Below are 7,333 nucleotides of genomic sequence, written 5' to 3'. Positions count from 1 at the left end.
GCACTGGAGTGTTGCACTGCCACTGCTTATATGCTGGTCTCCTGATGAGCAGATGAGAAACAACTGGTGAAGTCAGTTCCAGCTTCAGGAGACCCGGAACGCCCTCTGGAGGAGAAAGGCAGACAGAACCCAGAAACCAACAGAAAAACAAACCCCAGGAAGGGATCCTTGGCGCCCTCTGGTGGGCAAGCCTCCGGATCCCAACAGCCCCCGTTGGGTGAGGAAGAGTTTTTTTTTTTTTTTTTATACACTGTACCAAGCGCAAAGTTTGGCAGAGGGGGATTATTGTGTGGGGTTATTTTTTTAGAAGCAGGGCTTTTCACCTTAGTTCCAGTGAAAGGAATGCTTCAGCATACCTTTTCGATGTATCCATGCTCCCAATTTTACGGGAGCAGTTTGTAGCTGGCCCCTTCATCTTGCAACCTGACTGTTTACCAGTGCAATAAGCTAGGTTCATAAAGAAATGCATGTCAGACTCTAGCATGGATGAACCTGACTGGCTAGCCTAAACAGAGCCCTGATGTCAAACACATAGAAGATCTTTGGCAAGGCAGGTTTATTTGTATAGCACAATTCAGTATATGGATCATTCAAAGTGTTTTAAATGAATCAGAAAATTCAATAGATGAAAAATAAAAGAGGAGTAAAAGCAAATAAGTTTAAAAACATAATAAAAGTAGGTAGTAAAACAAATAAACAATTGAACCACAACCTCAAACTAAAAATAACTCAGTTAATCGTTTACATTCAACGTTTAATGGAAGCCCCAAACAAATGGGTTTTTAAACTTGACGTAAAAGAACTCTGGCTTTCAGCACTTTTACAGCCTTCTGGGAGTTTTTCCAGATCAGTGGAGCGTAGGAACGAAATGCTGCTTCTCCATGTTTGGTTCTAGTTCTGGGTGGACAGATTAGGCTGGAACTACAGTAGGAGATCTTAGTGGTCTGGGAGGTTGATACACTGACAACAGATTTGTTATGTATTTAGGTGCTGATCCGTTCAGTGATTTATATACAGATGGATTTTAAAGTCTGTTTTCTGGGCTACAGGAAACCAATGTAAGGACTTCAGATCCGGGCTGATGTGCTCTACTTCCTTAGTTCTGGTGAGAACATGGGCAGCAGCATTCTGGATCAACTGTTGCTGTCTGATGAACTTTTTAGGCAAACCGATTAAGACAATGTGGCAGTAAGCAATTCTACTAAAGTTAAATGCATAAATGAGTTTTTCTAGATCCTGCTTGGACATTAGTCCTTTAATCCTGGAAATGATCTTCAGGTGATAAAAGGCTGACTTAGTAAGTGCCTTTATGAGTCTCTGAAGGTACAGGTCTGAGTCGATCATGACACCAAGATTTGGGTCATATTCAGGGGTTTCTAGCTGTTGTTGTGATGATTCCTGGCACTAATGATGATCTGATGCAGGATTCAACACACCTGTCAGCCCTGCCCCATTTCCAATCAGCCTCCATCATATTCACCTGTTCACCCTAATACATAACCAGTTTTCAGACCACTCACTGGTGCCAGATTATCATGAGCCATTAGTGAATTTTTTGGCATATAAGGCACAAACATCGTTGCTGTTTTGTTGATAATTTCAGAGAAGAAAGACTCTGTGGCACTTTTAGTTGTAAATTATATCTGTAAAGGGTATCTATAGATTTTATAGTGAACTGCCATTCACATTTTTACCATTAGAGTAAAATAAACAGTTCAACTTTTGATTTGGCTTTTTGAGCATTATTACATTATTCTCTTTTAAATGATAATTATAAGGATAACAAACAGTTTATTTAGGCTATTGAATATTTTTAAACTATAAGATTGATTGATCTGAAAGTCTATGGGGTCTTAGAAAAACTTTTGTTATTATTTTCATTACCCTAACTTTATAATCCCCTGAAACAATTTTACACCTTCACCTTTAAAACATATGGTTAGAAGCAGGATGAAAACATGAATAAATGATATGCAAAAATAGGGGTGACTCATGCGTGAAGGATTTGGGCTTGTCATTTTTAAAAGGCTTCAACTCTATCAGCAAAATATGGTGTGTGTGCATGTGTGTGTGTTTGTGTGTGTGGGGGGAACAGTTTGATGGATTGTGAATGTATTCGGGGTTTTTTATAATAAAATACACAAATAGCATTATAACATAAAGTGTGATAAAATTCAACCATGTTGGCCTAAAAAATGTGTTTAACATTCCATTGAATGTTATTTAGTTAAAATGGTATTTTACTGCATGTTTTTTTATATACTTTAAAATTGAAGTGAGCGCATTCAGTGATTATATCTTTGTTCACAGTGTTCCTCATCATTTAAGGACTGGAACACTTTAACGTGATATATTTTAAAACATTGCCATCTAGTGTTAAAAAAACAAAATACAGTGGATTAAAATGAAACTTGGTCATTTTAGGTCAAGTGGGATATTCTCATTGCCTGATCCAGTATTTCTGTTTTGTTTGTTGTTGGGTTTTTTTTTTGTTTGTTTGTTTTGTTTTTTGTAAATGTAATAAATTAAATATACACAAATTAAGAATTAAGAGGTTCTTCAAAATAAGGGTGTCTCAAATGTGCAAGCAAGGGGTAATTTACAGCCATCTAAAAGATGTAGTTTAGCCCCTAACAAAAAACATAAAATTTAACTCTATTAGTGGTGGGCATATATATATATATATATTTTTTTTTAATCTAGATCAGTGTTGACTAAAATCACATATTCATGCTGTGTGTGTGCTACCTATAGTAAAAAAAAAATCTTTGAACAGGTTTTTCAAGGCAGGTGGCGCATTAGAACAGGGGATCATCTCTTGTTTCCAATATTCCTCACAAACTGCTTGAGAAAGCTTTTCTACTACGATAACTGGTGATTAAAATAATTAATAATAATAATATTTATTTGTGCTTAATTACTGTTTACTGAGATACACATTAATTTTGAACTTTAGGCCTGCATATTAGGTCATGATGAACTGTTTAAAGTCAGTAGCTTTGTGTCAGTCCAAGCTTTATTTCTCCTTTTTTCACCAGTCACCCAGACAGACCAACTCTGAGGCCACATAATTGGAGGATAATACTAAAATATGTTTTTAAAATGTCTCTTGTGATGTGAAGATCCCAAGGTTTTGAAAAATGCATCATATGAAACTCTAGCTCTAGAAATGAAGTAGGCTAAATAAATACCACAGAAGCTACATATTCAAAAAGTTTCCCATTTTACCCAAATGCACCAAAGCAATCAATCATCAAGAAGCAAACATAATGTTGTGATAATCATTAAATTACCTTTAAATTACATTACATAGCCTACCTGCCTTTAAGTGGTACTTGAGACAAGAGGAACTCCTGAAGTAAACCAATTTTGCATTGCACAAGGTGTAAACAGCTTTAGTGTTGCCGAGTTTTCTATTGGGAATCTTCTAAAAAATATATTTTCCCTGAAGCAAACCAGGCATCTGTATAGCTGGATCCATGTTAGCACGTCACGTTCAATGTGGTAATTTCACAGTACGCCTACACTGGTTCGAAGACTGATTCGTTTTCGACCCCAGATATACATCCGTGCTAAAAAATCAAGGTGAAAGTCATCATTAGTATAGACCCAGCTCCCAACCCAACTGTGGGAATAGGATATTGGCGATATATTTTTTTATAATAGTGGCTCACCACTAATATATATCAGCATATTACTGAAAATCATCAAATTCTACCGAGGATCGATATAGTTTATCAAGAGTTGCATCTTAATATAGGCTTCTTTTTTAAAATGTCTTCCTTTAAAATGTAGTGTATGTTGTATTTGGATTTTTTTTTTTTATCTGTTTGAAACTTTAATGATTCACTGTAGATTTAAGCTAAACATGACATAACTTGACATATCTGATGTTGGTCAAGCAACTCTTAATTGGTACATGTACCTCTGTAGTACTGGGTGAGCCTGGGCAGAGGTGAGTAGAAACGTCTTGCATTTACTCACATTTACTTAAGAAACTTTTAGAACAAAAATTATATTTACAATTAGTTGTACTTTGCAATATTTAACTTGAGTGATATTTTTGTGAGAGTATTACTACTCTTTTGTAAAATGTCTGGGTGCTCTCCCCACGGTGAGTAACCTGAGATCCAGAGATCAGATAAAAATACAGTAAACAGTAGATATTGTAGCTACAAGTTGTTCATCCTTTCCTAATATATCCATCATCTACAGTAAATATTGTTTTTTGTTTTTTTTATGCATGTTAAAAAAAATGTTTTGTCATTGTCTCCTTTCTCTTCTTTCTTTCATCTTTTCTCTTTCTTTTTTCCTTTTCTTCTTCTGTTTTTCTGCTCTATTTACGTTGCATTGTCCATATAAACTGTAAAACTCCCTGCATAATTATAATAAAGCAATTTGTATGCATGAAACAAGTGGAGCAATATGGCAATTGCCATACTGCTACACTTGTGAAAGTAAAATCTGTTGGGCTCTTTTTGGCATCAAGACAATTATTCTTATTGCCACATTGCCAGACAGGACACTGTAGAAAAAATAAAAATAAAAAATTATTTGGAAAATTGGTTCCTCAGCTTAGATTTGTTATTTAGTCACCATATTGGTATTATTTATTAGAATTTTATATCTTACTTTCAATCATACATATAAATGTCTTACTGATAAAATAGTTTCTAAAAATTGTATTGGATTTTATGTCAGCCAACAATTACTCAGCACTTAAGTAACCATTTTAAGTAGTTTGAAGTACTTTTAACTCTTACTTGAGCAAATCCTAAACGACTACTTTCTATTTTTACTTGAATTAAAAACATGTTGAACTAATGCTACTCTAAAAAAAATAAAAATAATTCTGTACTCTTTTCGCCTCTGGCCTTGTCCATCTTTGTCAGATTTGTCTCTGTAAAGTGCCTTGATATGATTTGTTGTGAAGTGGCACTTCAAAATAGGCCAAATTGAATAATTGCATTTAAACTCTGTGATATCTGCTCCTTTTTCCCTGGCATTATCTAAAAAGCTGTATTCCACACATGGTTTGGATTCTGCAGGAATCAATATGAAAGGTTTCTTTGAATTTGTTCTGTAAAAAGCTGTAATTTTCTTATTTCTGTTGTTAACTTTCTTTTCAGCAGAGGGAGATTTAGATTGGCAAGCAAAATATAAGAAAAAATTTTTAAATGCTTACAGCTTAAGCTAGCAGTTTAATTTATTGCATTATCAATTACTATGATTTATTTTTATTAGCTTCAATGAACTTAACTGCTTTGGAGTATTAGAAAAAATTGCTATGCCTACCTTTGCATGGAAACTTCAGTTATATTCTTGTGTATTAAACTTTTTATCATTTTAGTGCTCCTATTTATCACAAAGGTCTGTTTAGCTTTGGTGTGAAAAGTATATCCCTCATGTTTTCTTCTCTTCTCTGACATCCTCTTGGAGAGATGGTAATATTAAATAATTTCCCCAACTTTGCTTTTTATTGAGGTCTTCACTTTTCTTATGATATGTTTTTCTTTTCTTCCCTTCTTTAATGCATAGCAATGATTATCCATATAGTAATTTCATAGTTTTGGAGATTCTGTCAGTTGTGAAGTATATCAATGGGAAATTCACATTGTTGTCTCTGTAACATCTCTGTACAAACATCTGTTTTTGCTTTTTCTTTTTTTTTCAGGCTCATATCATACCATAGATAAACATCATAAACTATTTTTTTTTATACACTAAAGGCTGTATGTTTACAGAGCTGCCCATAAAAATGTGGGCATGATGGTTTTTTTTTCGTAATGGCAATGTGTGAAATGGCTCTCTGGAGAATTTCAAACTAAATTTTTAGACAGGCAAAGACAAGAGATAGCTGTGTGTTGAAGCAAGAAAGAGAGAATGTGAGAGAGGGGGCGATTAAGAGTTTTTAAAAACATAAATGTTTTATTTTATTAACTTTGTCTCAGTTTTCTGTGTTTCTAGGATGCTGAGGCAGCACTTTAAGGTAGTAAAGTAAAGCTACATTCGATACAGCAACAACCTTTAAGAAGTTAGGACTAAAAAAAAAAAAAAAAACACTTCTGATAAGATTTTGCACCAATTTGCTCAAAGAGATTTAGACACAAACAGAGCGTTTTGCCTCAGGAACTTCTTTTGGTGCACTGTATCCACAAACTTCAGTCCATTTCAATGAGTTTAATGTGAGATAAATATATTAATGGTAGAGGGTGTGTCCTGTTGGAAGCTGAACATTCATATCATTCATATGCTGTACTATTTAAACTACCTGTGAAAAAAATACAAATGGAATTAATCAAACTTGTTTTGTTTTGTTTTGCAGTGGTTTTAGTTTTGCCGATCCTCCATGAACACCAGGTTTATTTTGAGCAAAACCTGACTCTCCTTTCAGCCAATTCTCTCAGTTGAGTTATGGATCGCTATTGCTCCTTCAGAGTTACTCTGGCACTCTATGGGTTGTTTTTTTTTATTTATACTCTTCTTGCCAAGAGTGCTTACGTAGATTACAGCTGTATTCAATGAATCATTGAACCCCAAATCTGAATAGTTGCACTAAATTTATTTTAAGGGAATTGGAATAAATGGAGCTTAATGCACAACAAAAAATATATGATTTTTTTATTGATAAAAACAGCTTTAAAATATTTGATTCCAAGAAAATAAAAATATATAAAATATATAAATATATAAAATAAAAATATATAATATACAAAACTAAAGAAAACCACATTTGGAACTTATATCCTTATTTTCAAATCGAGATCTGGTTGCAGAACAATTCATCTTTGTTATTGAAATGTTCGAGAAAAATAATAATGAATTTAAAAAAAAGTACATTAAAATATATTACAGATCCAAAAAAAAAAAATAAAAGTACATGAGAACACAATAGTTGATCATAACTGGATTTACTTAAATGCATTTACCTTTATCTAACATTATACTCTTTGGGCTGCACGCTGGAGAACTGGGTAGCCCCTAAAAAGGTTCCAGGTTCGCTTCCCGGCTGGAGTCTTTCTGCGTGGCCTTTGCATGTTGGCCCCATGCATTCGTTGGTTCTCTCCAGGTAGTCCCACAAAAACAGAACTATTAGGTTATTTGGCTACACTAAAATTGTGTGTGTGTGCATGGTGTTATGTCAGTGTGTCACTGTGTTGCCCTGCGACAGATTGGCAACCTGTCCAGGGTGTACCCCTACCTCCTGCCAATAGACTTTCAGAGATATTCACTTGCTCCACCGCGACCCTGACAGAATAAACGTGGAATGGATGGATGGATGGATGGATGGATGGATGGATGGATGGATGGATGGATGGATGGATGGATGGAT

The sequence above is a fragment of the Cyprinodon variegatus genome, unplaced genomic scaffold, assembly GCF_000732505.1.
Source record: "Cyprinodon variegatus isolate N-32 unplaced genomic scaffold, C_variegatus-1.0 Scaffold206, whole genome shotgun sequence".
NCBI classification, from domain to species: Eukaryota; Metazoa; Chordata; class Actinopteri; order Cyprinodontiformes; family Cyprinodontidae; genus Cyprinodon; species Cyprinodon variegatus.
This window is presented reverse-complemented; position numbering follows the sequence as displayed.